At 36.5% G+C, this 14,876-nt stretch overlaps 1 protein-coding gene across 3 annotated transcripts in view; it reads right to left on the reverse strand.

The window, feature by feature from the left end:
- Positions 1–14,876, reverse strand: part of lingo2 (leucine rich repeat and Ig domain containing 2) — a 222,076-nt gene that overhangs the window by 141,529 nt on the left and 65,671 nt on the right. For all 3 annotated transcript variants that reach the window (XM_006804545.2, XM_006804544.2, XM_035913757.2), the window contains exon 3: positions 11,660–11,760. The gene's annotated coding sequence lies outside the window, so the exon portion shown is untranslated. The remainder of the gene's footprint in view (positions 1–11,659; positions 11,761–14,876) is intronic.

Raw genomic sequence — 14,876 nt, forward strand, 5'->3', positions numbered from 1 at the left:
GCTTTGAAGATGCAGTCGTGCACTCAGTCAAGTATTCTCCATACATACACAGGCAGAGTTATGACCAAAACTGTGTTTTCACAAACTTCAATTTTTCTGCTGCTTCAATATTTTCATATTACTGTGCAGAACGAGCTGAAGCATATTCATGAATTGCAAAGAGCTCCATTAATTTAAAAGTTAATATTGTGTCTTTGTGATAAAGTTAACTGCATTTTGGCACTGATGTTAAATGATCAGCTAATAGAATTTCCGTATCACTTCATTAGCACAGCGGAAAGTGTGAGTGAATACAAAACAGCTCAAGTCACACCACCGTTTGCAATGAATTTTAAGAGCAGACTTATTAGTATAAAAATCATTGTCTTCCTGGGCTAACAATGGTTACCTTGGAGGAAACTCGTGCAGCCATCATTGATTCTTTTTTGCCAGTAAAGTCTTTGAAACAGTTGTGGTTGTTCTTTACTATATTATAAACAAACACCATTTCTGTAAATGCCAAAACCTTTGGTCATGACTGAAGCATGCAACAGAGTGGAGACTCTCACAGAATCAACCTGGGACCAATTTAAACATGTTAAATGACTGAAGTATTTGGATGGTATTCATATGCTGCCTTGGAATTGTAACATTTCTCAGCAATGAGAAAATAATCAAAACTGTTAAATGTCCAACAATTATTTTTAAAGATTTTAAAGTATTTCTGTGGTGGGTGGAACTACATAACAGCAGCAATTGCCTTGCATTAAGTATCATGTTCATGAAGAACTGCTAAAGTGTAACATATTGGTATTGTAGCATATTCTAGTGATTTAATATCACACTGCAGTCTACTGACAAATTTCCTCAAAATACACTTTATTATTCCCTTTACATTTAACACTATGAAGTACATAAAACAACACTAGTATTTAATACAGAACTGTTGTATTGGGTTATATTATACTGCATGTATTTTGCCATTTCTCTGAATACCTTCTCTAGATGAGCACATATATTTATTCAGAAACACTTTCCTCTCAGTGGAATTCCATGTATAACAGGAGATGGGAACATTTTGAGAAAGACACGGCTCTTCTCTCTGGTTTGGTCTCTACAAGTGCAGCAGCAAACCTCCTCACTAAACAGTAAAAGCAAACACAAGAGAACAAATACATCTTCTCTCTCTGTAAACATGAAGACAAATACAAAGGCAGACAAACACAAAGTCGAACAAACTGGGTATGACAACAAACAAGTTGGCCAAATAATGTCAAAATAGGAAACAAAGGAAATAAAGGGCAGGGAACAAACAAGGGTGAGGCAGACCAGCCAGAAAATAGGATTCATTTTTTATTCTGCACAGCCGCTAATGCAAATAATGTGTCTCATACAAATTCCAGACATATAAATACGGAGAAATTGAGGAAAATAAATAAAGAAATGGCAGAATAAATTGAGAACAGGGTGAGGCACAGAAAAACTTCAAATGAAGGAAGAACTGAGAAAAATTGGTGCAAACATATCTGGTGTCAGGATGTATTAGTATAAACATGTCCCTTTGCACCCCAAGAGCACATAATCACACTCTTGTGTCCCGTCACCAAAGTGGCGCTTTGTTTTCTCATGAGAGAAGTAATCATGGGACCTGAAATGTCTGTTTTTGAGACAATGAAAAGTATGATGAAAAATCTAGTATCCTTTCTATTCCACAAAGTCAAATCTGGAAAGTAACAGGTCAACTGCAGTGGTCGCTAACACAGAAGATGTGATGCCTAATCACAAGACAAAAAAGAGGTAACGCCACGATAAAATCAACAAAGTGTCACACAGCTCAAAATCGACAGCAGTGCGGGAAAGCATTCAACTAGATTGTGGAATCTACTGCATCATGGGTTTGTTTAAGGAACTGACTGAAGCCTACTTAAAAGATGCCTTTAAATATAATATGAAGTAACACCTATAACACCTTACAGATGCCGTTCCTGCACCCCTTACCAATGGTTGATCCAGAATAGGGATGCACCGATACCGATACTGGTATCGGGTATCGGGGCCGATACTGTAAAATGTGTGTGTACTCATACTCGTAAAAGTTAACTGATACCATGAACCGATACCAACTTATTTCATTAATCAGAGGGTGGCTTGTCATTTCTGTTGTAGTTTTTTAGATTGGCCACTAGGAGGACATCCTGCGCTAAACAGGCACAGGGTTAGACGAGTGAGACTGGCAGCTCCAGATAAAAAAGAGAAACTGGAGGCTGCTGTAGCTAGGCTAAGCAAAATGTCAGCAGTGTGGACCGGCACAGCCAACTTTAACTCAGGTTTTGGAAAAGCGATGAAAAATGTCAAGAGAAAATCCAATCTGAAGAGGTAAAGACAAGCAGTGTGTGCGCGATGTCAGTCCTTGGTTTAACGGCACAGTGGACTGATGATCCACGGGCAGATGGGGAGTTTGTTCGTCAATGCCAAATACTTTCGTTATTTTGTTTGTTTGTTTGTTTACAATATGGACACTCTGCAACAATTTAAAAGTTTATTTTATTCTCAAACCTAATTTGTATTTATTTTATTCCAAACAGAAGTGTTTATTTATTATTCTGAAAGCTCGAGACAGTGCCAATAGTTCAGTGATATTTTGTAAAATTACAATGTGGAGACTCTGCAATAATTTAACAGAAGAGCTTATTTTTCACTTGAAATTTTTTTGTGGTCATTTTTATTAAGATTTTATTTTTTATCGACAGGGAATATAATAAAACCTGTCTTCCAATTCATTGCATTTGTGTGTGTGTGTGTGTGTGTGTGTGGTAGAAGTATCGGTTTTTGTTCTCTGTATCGGCAAGTACTCAGATCCAAGTATCGGTATCATATCGGTTTGAAAAAATTGGTATCGTTGCATCCCTAATGCAGAATCATTTCCATTAGAAGCACACAAATATTGTCAGATCTTGCTACAATCGTACCTTTCCCTTTGGCCAGCACTGGACACAATATTGGACAACAATAATTCCCATCAGTACTTACTGAAATAGTTTCTCTCCTATGGGAATTTTATATCAGAAATAATATATGATCCTGTATTCTTTTTTATTTCAGTGATTGCCTAAACCAGACATTTATAGTAAAAATATGAAGAAAATCAATATCCCAAACAGACCCATCTCTTCCATTAAGATGCTCTCCATGCAGTCCTATTTGTAAAACAACCGCTCACCACCATGTTGTTTTCAAAATGCGTCTCTAGCATCCATCAATAAACCATCCGTTGTGACACGCTGTGCAATGTTATTAACTATCTTCATGGTACTCTTTCAAAGACATCATTGATGGGCTCCTCTGTATTTCTTTACAAACTGGCCTGTGAGATACATCCTACAGCATCTAAGAGAATGGTCTCCCACCTCACACTAAATCTCTTCCTTGTGGCTGAGATAAGACTGGAACTGAGTTATTGAGCAGACAGTTAAAGATATAAGCTCTCGCTAAAGGGGAGCTCAAAGAGTCACAATGAGAACTGAGCGAGTATTTATTTCTTTCTTATCATGGTTTTAAAAAATTTATTATTAAATGAATAATTAATTAATTTTAAAAACATGATGGGTTATGTCCAGGTACTCCAGCTTCGTCACATAGTGCAAACACATGCAATTAATAGGGTTAGGTTAAATTGTGATTCTAAATTGCACACACGTTTGAATGTGAGTGTGAATGGTTGTCTGTCTCTCTGTGTCAGACTGGCAACCTGTCCAGGGTGTAAGCCCAACTCTCGCCCTATGGTAGCTGGGATAGGTTCCAGCCCCCAGCCCCGTAACTCTAATAAGGATAAGTGGAAGAGAATCAACGGATGACATAGTAGGAGATACAAGCACTCTTTGCACTACAGATTGGTGAGAGATTAAATTGCAGTTATTGTGAAGATGATGTTAAATAGTGAATCACAGCATAAGCATCATTTTTATTTACTTGGAAAAGGAGAAACTTAATCACAATTTCAAGCTCAAACATTACAGGCACACAAAGAGTTCATATTATGTGGTCTCCCAGCACTGGTGCCTTGGCTGAATACACTGTTAGGATGGGACCAGCCTGAAAAATCATAACAACATTTGGCAAACACCATTAAAATGCATTTGCAGTTTAAAGCCACAAAAAAAATCACTGATGTTCTTTCTGAACATTATGATCCTGAGGAAGATAGTTAAATGGCCTGTAACATACAAAAAGCAGATGAAACATTTTTCCTACCTCAGATCCAAAGTCTGAAGTGAGTGGTAAAAGTTGATGACCTAATATATGTGATGAAATACTGTCAAATACTACAGTTACTGTAATGTACTTTTGATCTTGAACAATCTTAATGAACAGTGATACTTGTGTCAGTGCCACTCTCAACAAAACTGACTGGCATAAGAAAAAAACATTTTCTTAGTTGTTCTGGAATCTAATACAACACAGCCGAAGTTTCCAATATAAATTTTATAAATAAAAATGTGCCAAGCTACTGCTGTAATTACTTTTAATCTCCAGCTGCAATGCCAAACCTATTGGCACCTATTGCATAAAATGCCAATAGTGTGGAATAATCAATCATTTAGAAGCATGAATGAAAAAAGAAACAGGGTAACAGAAGCCTAAATTTGTGGACCATCTGGTATTCTGAAATTCATGAAAACAACCCCAGCAAAACACAGATATAGAAAAACCACATATGAATCACAAATGATGCACAAAAAAAGCCATGACAGATGATGAACAGGACAGAAGAGGGTGATGCTGGAACTGGTAGTAAGGTTTTGCTTTGCATTATTATAGTCAAATCATTATTATGGTAACTCAATTCCATCATCTTCTGGATCTATGAACATGTGTAAAGAGGAAATTTCTACACACAAAAGCTCTTTATAACAAGTCTCGGAGAATGACAGGTTCTCCACTCAAATTAAAGACAAATTCTAATGTTACAAGGAAGAAACAAAATGTTGCAACATTTCTACAATCCTGATATTTATGGACAAGTTAAATGCAGGACTACATGCAACAAATAATAACTTTTAAAACTGACAAATCAAATTTGAAAGGGTCTCTTTTTTTCCAAAAATCAATTCAAATACATATACTTGCTTGACTAAAAGTAATAGATAATTTTGTGCATGGATGCAATGATAATGCTGCAATTAACACAACAATAACAAAGCACTTCTGTTCTTCTTCACACATACAAAAACAAAAAGAGCCAGTTTGCACAAAATTAGCTGATGATTAAGACATTTAAATAGTGTTTACTGTCAGTGTGATTTTTTTACATGACAGAAAGGGCTTATGAACGTAGGAAACACACTGCCATCTATAAACTTTCCACAGAAAATAATAAAAAGTGAAAATGAGGGAAATTACCCAGGTGTTTTCTTGTAGAAATCCTGAAAAAAGATAAGTGTTCATGCATTTTCAGTAATCCACATCACAAAGTGAATTGTATTTACTCACAAGAACAAGCCAAAAACAGAATAGCAGAACGAGGTGTTCTCTCAAATGTATTCCTGAGTGTTGGAGAAAATGTGAAATGTATTTATGTTTGAAACTTCATACGTTCCCCCCCATAGGACATGTATTGTCAGGGTTTGAAAAACCTCAGAATTTGTCTCTTGAACTTTTCTCCCAGAGAAATATTTCATGTAATGCATGCAGTCCCCAGTCTTTCACAGTGTACACAGCATGATTCAGCAGACTCAAGGTGTGAGAAAAATGATAATGGTGTTGAGTTACAGACAAGGGACGGAAAAACATGCAGCGCTGTAGTGAAAGAAAAATTACTTTGACATGAAGACCTTATGCTATCGTTCAAACTCTGCTATTGGACAGTTTGTATGACCAGGGGTTAAAGCGGGATTTGGAAGATAGTGGGGAAATCTGAAGATCGGGTGTAGATGTGCAATGTAGGGAAAATAATGAATTAGAGATAAGTCACATGGTAACTTGTTTTGTGAGCTCCAGTAGATTTTTCTACAGGTCAGATTATCACAAGCTGTGATGAGCTGACCTGTGCTGCTGCTCTTTGAAGATTTAGCCAACTGAATTCAACAAGATGTAAGTAGATCTTTAATGAACTATCATGACTGATCCCCCCCAAGACACTATAAAAGTTAGATTTGATGAGTGAATTTAATCACCAGCCGGGCCTAAAATATAAATTTATGTCTACTATCCTTAATAACTCAAGACGTCTCACAAAAACATAATTCAACAAAACATCATATATTGGTCCAATATATGAGCTAAAACCTTTCACAGGACATTTCCAATTTATAAAACTTCACTTGCTGAACAGCCCTTACATTTGAAATAATCTCTCATCCTCTGCTCCTGCCCTGCCTTCATTATATCTTACAGTATTGATCAGTGTTCCTCAACGGTTTTGTCTCTTCCTGGGAACTGTACTACCTAGCTGACACCTTCTGTATGTCTGGTCATATCTGGAGACTTTTTACCACCTAAAAAAAAAGTGTTACTCCATTTACACGTGTTCCTTTTCCATAGCACTACCTAGATGCTGACTGCAATGTTATTTACATCAGTAGCGATGCTAAAAATAAAATAAAAAAGGAATGTGTTGAAGGTGTAAGCAGGCAATGGGATGGCATTATTTTCTTATTACTAAGCAAGTATCTCTGTGCCATCTTATTTAATGGTAGTCTGCCTATCAGCTTTAGCTGTTCATAAATACACTGTTCGAAAGTAATGTTTTATATACTTATCATTTTAAGTATATAAATACTGATATTTCACATCCATACAAAAACTCAAAACCCTTAAACCACACAATACTGGAACACAAACATGGGTTCATTAAGTATTCGGTTTAATTGCTTGTTGTGTGTTCTTTCACTGAATTGTCCAATCAAGGAACTGTAGAGGTATAATTTGTAACAAAAAAGCAGTCACATGTACAGTTCCAGATGTGCTGTCACACTGAGGCTATAAAAAGATGTTTGATTCATGATGTCAACCCAATGGTAGTCGGAGTTGCACTAATGAAATATGAAAGCAGTGGTTTATGCTGAATCTGCCACTGTTGGGATGCTTCTTCTTTTCTGTCTTTACCCTTTTTGTTTGTGTGTTTGCTTATTTATTTTTGTGATCATTTATTTGTAGAGTTCACAATAAATGCTCCTTCTGTACGGACTGAGTGTTCTTATGCAAAATATTAAATATCCTATCAAAAGACAATGTTATTCATTCTAGTATGTTTTTTTATTATAGCCTAAAGACATCCAATTGAAATGCAAGCTAGACTCAAAAACAGGTTTTAATAAGATACCTTGCAGACAGAGCTCCTAATAATTAATGAAATCTACAGATCATTAAAGTACTGATCAGTTTTATTTAAATGGAACACTTCTGCTACTACTGAAACATATCTCGAGGCAACTGGTTGGCCGCCAACCAGGAATTTATAGGCTCTGGAACAGCTCACTTTAGGTGATTATCACACAGTTAAACAAAAAGTTTGCTCTTTGACTCTATGATCACTGGGTAATAGGGATTCATGGGTAACTGAGAAGCCTCAGATGAGTTCATTTGCTACTTTTTGAATGAAAAAGAAAGTACAAAGGTCTCTGTCCAGCAGATAGACTGTGAATGAACTCTCTCTGTGACTGTGTTTAGAGCTCAGGGGAACTGTCCAAGGTCCTGAACAGAAAACAATGCAGAGCTGTCCACAGTGCTGACTGTGTTTCACTGCTTTTGCTTTGTAACATTAGTCAGAACAGACAACTCCACTGACACATCACCGTTTGAGATAGTCCTCACCCTCCTTTGTTTGTCTGCCACATCCCACTCACCATACCAGTCAAACTGTGTTTTGACAAGGGTGTATAGAGAATGTTTTGCAAAATCCATCACTCTAGCACCCCCCCCCCCCCCCCCCCCCAAATCAAACCAATTCATGAAATTCTATTAAATGTCAGAGAAAATCTGTACCATTACAATGGCATTCTGATAATGTGTCATTATGATGTCATGTCATGTACTAAGGTAGCAGTGACTGCAGAAGCTGTACAGAGTTATCCTGTTAGCCAAAGCAGTTCCTTGTCCACATGTAAAGCCCTATAAACATGAACAAAACATTCATCCAATTTCCACAACTAAAAATAAAGCTGTAAATATGTTCCAGGTTCTTTACAAATTCATATTTCTAAAGCTATGGCACCTTCTATGGACATGCTCACTGACTCTAAACTTAGCATGAGGTTAAAGAGTTACAGTGGAATGTCTCCACAAAGTTGTGATTTGAAACTCCTCCGTTACACATTTACACTACAGTATATGTGTTTAAGAGTGGACACATCGTCTTTTGAACAGTTTTACCACAGACACAAGATGCTGAAGAGATAGAAATTATTAATATATTATCAACACTCATAGAAATGTCTGTTAAAGACTAATATACAGTCATTGCTCATATATAAATATATATATTACTGCTACTACAGTGATGTAGTAGTAGTTACAGCAGTGATAGCTGTGCATGGTATAACAGTAACTGAATGATAAACATATCTGTATTTACAAATGACATACTAACAATTAGTAATGATACATAAATGATGAATTAAGCACTTGCTAACACCTTACTAGTGCTTAATAATGTGACATTATTATAAAGTGCTACCATGTATGTCTACTATGTTTAAAGCCATACCCGATGGAATCTACATGTCCTTAGTGTTTATGTAAAATTTAACAGGCTGATTTTCCTCGTATTCTTTTGTTGGGAAATCATGTTGGGCTACAAACGTTAGATTGATCCTAGATGACTTCATTCTTCATTAGTTATGGTTTTCTCATGCAATAAATAAATTATTACTCATGCAAAGCAAAGAAAAAAAAAGATTCACATCCGCGCATTCATAAACACAGATAATATAGAAACTATCACGATGTGTTTAAGTCTTTTAAGTTGGCATTTTGTGTCTCAAATTAATCTAGTTCTATTTCCAGTGTTGTTGTTTATGCTAAAGGCAGTACTAAAAAGGCAAAAAGAAAGTTTTGAAATATATTGAAATGTATTTTAATGCCAATGTATTGTACTGATGTATACGCTCAGCTATCTAGCACATGTAGTACACTCTATAGAGTAATACTGCTTTAGGGAGAGAAAAAAAACCTGATGCATTTCATTTTACACCACCTTTCTTTTCTATTCCTGTGATGATAATTTTCCGGGTGCTCTAGTTTGTCAAAGGTAGACTGTATGGCAACTAGTCTCTACAATTATAAGAGCAGTAGGTCTCTGCAACCTCATGGTAATAATTTTTACGGCCTTTGCTTAATTAAAATGTCACATCCACTGTAGCAATATACAACAGAGTTCTGTGCAAATTAAAAAAACATAGGGTGGCAGATGTGGCCTTAATGGCTTAATCATGCCTTTAAGTTCATTCTAGTAAAGAGTAGCCACAGATGAATATTGTTTTATCTCTCATATCCATGAGTAATGCCTAAAAACTATTTCATGTGTAAATTTAGAGACAGCTGCACTAGGAATGTTAAAACATCAAAATCTGACAAGTCAGAGACTCGAGCATTTCTGTGTGGTAGCCAGTGGGTAAATATACTCATTAATCCCAGGAAAAATTACAAGGCAACCCATTGAACTCACTTCACAGCTGCAACCACACAGTATGACAATTTCACTTAAATACTTAACTGAAATTTGGATGTAACATTTAGTGTTACATTTAAACCTCTGGTAAATTTATATGATCTATATTGTTCTATATTACTGTCTGAGTGTCTATATTACTATAGACACTCGTGTTGTTTAAATCTCTACCCTACATAATTTTAGCAGGATTACCAAGATTGACAAACACATTATTTTCTTAAGATGTATACAAATGTATATGTAGATGTTTGCTGCGCTTTGTCCTACTAGAATTTACTGAGGATATTGTACTAGAAGGAATTGCAAAGAAAGGATTCTAAATACATTATGCTCAAGTTTAATACTAAATCCAATATGGACTCTTTTAACTGATGTATAAATTTATATTGTATATATTTGGAGAGGCACATGAACACTTGTACAATTGTAATATTGTAAACCAAATGTATATTTACATATGCATGTAATACATGAAAAATATCCTAAAAGAAAAAAAGGGCAAATAACCAGTTTGTTTTTTTACACTAATATGTAAGTAGCAGATATTGTAGGAAGAAAATACAGCACTTTAATCTCTTACCTGATGTAAGCCTTTCCCTTGACTTATCTCTCAAATATATTGATCTGAATAGTTGATCTCAACAATTATTTCCAAAAGCAAGCAGCTTATTCAGTGTTCAGAACTGTAAACACACCGTTCTTTATTGCCTTAGTTCCCGAACTCTGCGTGAGATTTTCATGTAGTATTCTAGATTATTCTGCCTAAAGTATGTTTATCTTACCTCTTTGCCACTGCCATCTTTTTTCTGCCTGAAAGTCTAATACTGAGAATGAATGCAGAAAGACTAAATTAAGGGACCCAATTTGAAGCAGCACCACTTCACTGATAAGCTGTACCAGTGATCTGTGAGAGCACTCAGGGTCTGCTACATTATGACAATACAGAGGAATAAAGCAGATGAAAGAGAATAGTCTGGCAAGAGCAGAAATCAGATGGGCAGAAGGAGAGGAAAAAACAATCTAAAGTCTAATTGTGTTATGCCTCACGGCTGCAAGGGAGTACAGAGGGACATATTTTCTTTCCTCACGTCGTTCAGCACAGTCCTTCCCCTTCACATTAATTTCCAACCAATTCCATTTTTTTTCTTAGTGCATCTATTGAAAAAGTGACATCAAAGACAAATGGTAAAAAAACAAAAAACCAACCCCCCCCCCCCCCCCCCCCCCACCCAAAACATTGGGTCTGACCAGAATCATACAGTACTTGCATTTGAGACTATGCAGACTGCTAGATGTGGTGCTAGATTCTCTGCAGGAACAGTATTATTAATATGTCATATTTTATGTCTTGACCATATATACATATTGAGGTAAGTCTTGTATTGAAAGTACACAGGCATTTCCATAAACTGGACTATCTCATCATTTTGGATTCAAATCTAGAATCCTGTTTGGCTTAAATCTTAAATTAAGTTAAATAACCAATACCAGTACAAAATGCTTGTAAAGGAAACTGGAATTTCCCAATCAATTCCACTAATGCAAATGCAATTCTTTAAATTATGTAAAACTACTTAGCAATGATGATTTCCTTTCCTTTTAACGTCTTCTGTAATGGCAGTGGGTTACCATGACTGCAAACACATTTGGTGAGGCAAATTAAAACTATTGTGTCCACGCTTCTATATTTATAAATAAAAAATGGAATCTCAGGGAGAAGCAATCCCTCGCATTTTAAGGACCGTTAAATAATGGTGGTGCAGAGTCAGATCAATCTCACATAGATCAGTGCTGATCGTCATCAATTTGTTGTTCAAATGTAACTAAAACCACACATGCACCGTGAAAGCTGCTGAAAATTGATTTTAAGTGTAAGCTGGGGATAGCGAACATGGTAATTATCTGTGATATATTACAAAAGATTATATAATATATTATATTATAAAATAAAAAGGTTTTTTTATATCAAAATTCACAATTACAGAAAGACATGGATTTATCGTGACATACCTTCTTAGCTTCCCAATATCAAATGTCCATACGCTGTTGTAGAAGCACAGAAAAGGAAAACGTGTAGTGTGACTCTATGCACAGGTCACTTACTCCAGGGTCTGAAATAAAACAAGAGAAACACAAATCAGAGCAGACATGGTGAAAGAGCTCACGACTTCAACGAGTCAGCATCCACAAATGCCCAGCGATCCAGGATAAACACCCTTGAAGAAATGTCACTCCAAGGAAGTACATTAGCTACCACACCCGGATGGTAGCCAAGAAAAGACTAGTATGACATACGCACAATATCTTTCTCCTTGCCTGGTCAACTTGATCTTTTTTCTTCCTAAACAGCTGCCAAAGAATGCCTCATTACGCCATCATTTCAGCTGGAGAAGACAAGTGAGTAGCATTTGCAGAGCGCATGCAATTCAGTTTTGCAGCCTCAGATAGTGAATGTGCCTTACTTGACTGTGCAATGTTAAAATGCACATCAGCAACAGTTTTAAGATGACTCCACACTAGAAGAGCTGACTTTTTGTCACTATTTCACAGAAAGGCAGGGAGCCAAATATTTACTATTTCCTGTCTATTTAATCTGCAGTTGTCATTGCATCTTTGGTCATGAATGGCTGAGAGCAGCAAGCTTAGTTAATGATAATACTCCAAAATTAGTCATGTTTTTTTAATGGCCATATAATATGTACAACTATAGTTGACAAACTATAGTTGATAATCACGTTGCTAGGCAACCCAGAGTTGCAGTAGTGGTTTTAGCTTAATTTCTATGGGGTCAAAATGATCTCCTCAGTGGTTCTAGGTAGAAATGGTTAATGTTTTGATCTCATACCATAAAATTCAATATTTGATGAATAATACCCTTTTAGGAAAATTGAGGAAATATGATTTTATGGCATTTTGATCTAACAGAGCTACAGAAATTCTAAAATGCCAACATGGTCAAAATTACCCCCTTGGCAGTTCTAGTGCTAAAGACTGAACTAGTATAACGAAGGGGAATTATCTTGCTGACAATCACTCTTTTTTCTTTATTAAATGGAAGAAATGTACAATACGAAGCGGTTAAGACGTGAAAACAATATATCTAACCATGTTCATTAATGCATCCACTGGATAATATGAAACAGTGAAAGATAAAACATTTAGGGCTCAATGACCTTGATGCTAGGTGGAAATCACATACCGTTCAAGTTCAGCAGCACTTGCTTAGTGAGTCCACTTGCTAAGCCACATTTGAGATATTTAAATAGGCCATATCTATTATGACTAAGTTTTTAGGTTAATTTTACCTCTAACATAGTTCCCTTGGCTGCTGACACTTAAGGAGTGCTCACCTCTTCCACTGACATACCAGCGCTGCTATTTTCATCCCACCCACTGAACAGCCTAATCCACAGTTGAAGGATTTGTGTGCTGTGGTACAAAGCAATTGTGCTGTGGCGAAATGTGTGTGGCTTAATTGGAGCAAAGACTTAATGAGGGCCCTTCGAGGATTATGATCTCTGGTTTAGAAATGGCCCAGGTAGCGAAAGACACGGTCAAAAGGATCAGCTCACAGCTTTCCAAGCGGAGCGACTACTGAACCGAAACTGTGCCAGCAGAATTGAAAGTTGTTTTTATGTTTTGTTTTGTTTTTTAAATTGTTGTTGTAGTTGGTTTTTTTCTCCCCATTTGTTTGTTTGTTGTATTTGTGGGGAGGTTCTTGGAGAGAAGTGAACTAATGGGAAATTATCCATGGAAAATATGACTGGAGGAAAGTAATGGAGTGTTTTCAATTTGACTTTGGTGCAATATTAATAATTTGAACTTAAACAGCTCTAAATAAATATCTTTTTAAGTTCATCGTTTATCATTTATCATATTAGTCTAATGGCATGTAACATGGGGATAAATACTTTTTTTTACAGGTTTAATTATTTTATTATCTAAAATTGTTCTAATTTGAGAAACATACACTTTTGGCTGATTTGGATATGCTGCCACTATAGTATACAGACAAAGCAGACCCTTCACTAGCTCTCCAAGCAGTTTATTTCCCATCTCCACCTGACAGCCAAAGATCAGATATGACTGACCAAGATAAACGTTGGGCTCTAAAGTCAGATCAATTCAATCTAGCAACTGTCCTCGCCAGGAACAAAAGGCCACACTGTCAACAAGGCTCAACTCACCTCAGTCTTTTTGTCCTTGTTACATAAATAATGGAGCCAATGAATAGCTTGCTTTTCAAAGATGATAAACTATCTTTCCCAAACCATAAATTGATGGCTATTTAATTTATATGCTTTTTGCTGCTGCATGATGTCTTTTCCTTCCAGTCTTCCTTCCCCACAGCTACAAGTGGAATGAAATCAAACATTCAATCACTTGCTTGTTTCCTTAAACCTACGCGGTTTATCATTGCTCCCCTGCTGAATTTATCACCTTGGTTCACTTGTTCATCTGGCATGAGCTATTTCAAATTTCTATTTTGTAGATTTCAAAGTCTGAAGTCAGCCAGATTCGAGAGCAGTCATCATCAGTTACGCTGTTAATCAGCTCAAGCCGCATTTTTTTCTTAATGTAAGCAGCCACAAAGGACAAGTCCAAGATTGCACATTGAACTGAACTGATGACATAAATGTGCCAAATGAGGCTTTTAGGTATATTACTATTGTGCAAATCTCAATTACATTGCACACACAACAAGGAACACTAGTGACAAAGATTTCTGGTCTTCTCTCCACATTGTTTACATTACTTTCTTTGTGAATGCACATTTGATGGTTATACATATGTACTGGCATTGATTATAATCATATCAAATTTTCCTATTTCCACAGTAGCCACAGCTCACTCACTTTTGTGATACTATGTTTCCTACATACAACTTAGTTAGAGCTGGACCAGGTGACCCTGAATCCTCCCTTAGTTATGCTGCAATAGACGTAGGCTGCCGGGGGATTCCCATGATGCATTGAGTTTTTCCTTTCCAGTCACCTTTCTCACTCACTATGTATTAATAGACCTCTCTGCATTGAATCATATCTGTTATTAACCTCTGTCTCTCTTCCACAGCATGTCTTTTATCCTGTTTTTCTTCTCTCACCCCAACCGGTCGCAGCAGATGGCCCCGCCCCTCCCTGAGCCTGGTTCTGCTGGAGGTTTCTTCCTGTTAAAAGGGAGTTTTTCCTTCCCACTGTCGCCAAAGTGCTTGCTCATAGGGGGTCAT

The sequence above is a fragment of the Neolamprologus brichardi genome, chromosome 2, assembly GCF_056152115.1.
Source record: "Neolamprologus brichardi isolate AB-2024 chromosome 2, ASM5615211v1, whole genome shotgun sequence".
Taxonomy (NCBI): Eukaryota; Metazoa; Chordata; class Actinopteri; order Cichliformes; family Cichlidae; genus Neolamprologus; species Neolamprologus brichardi.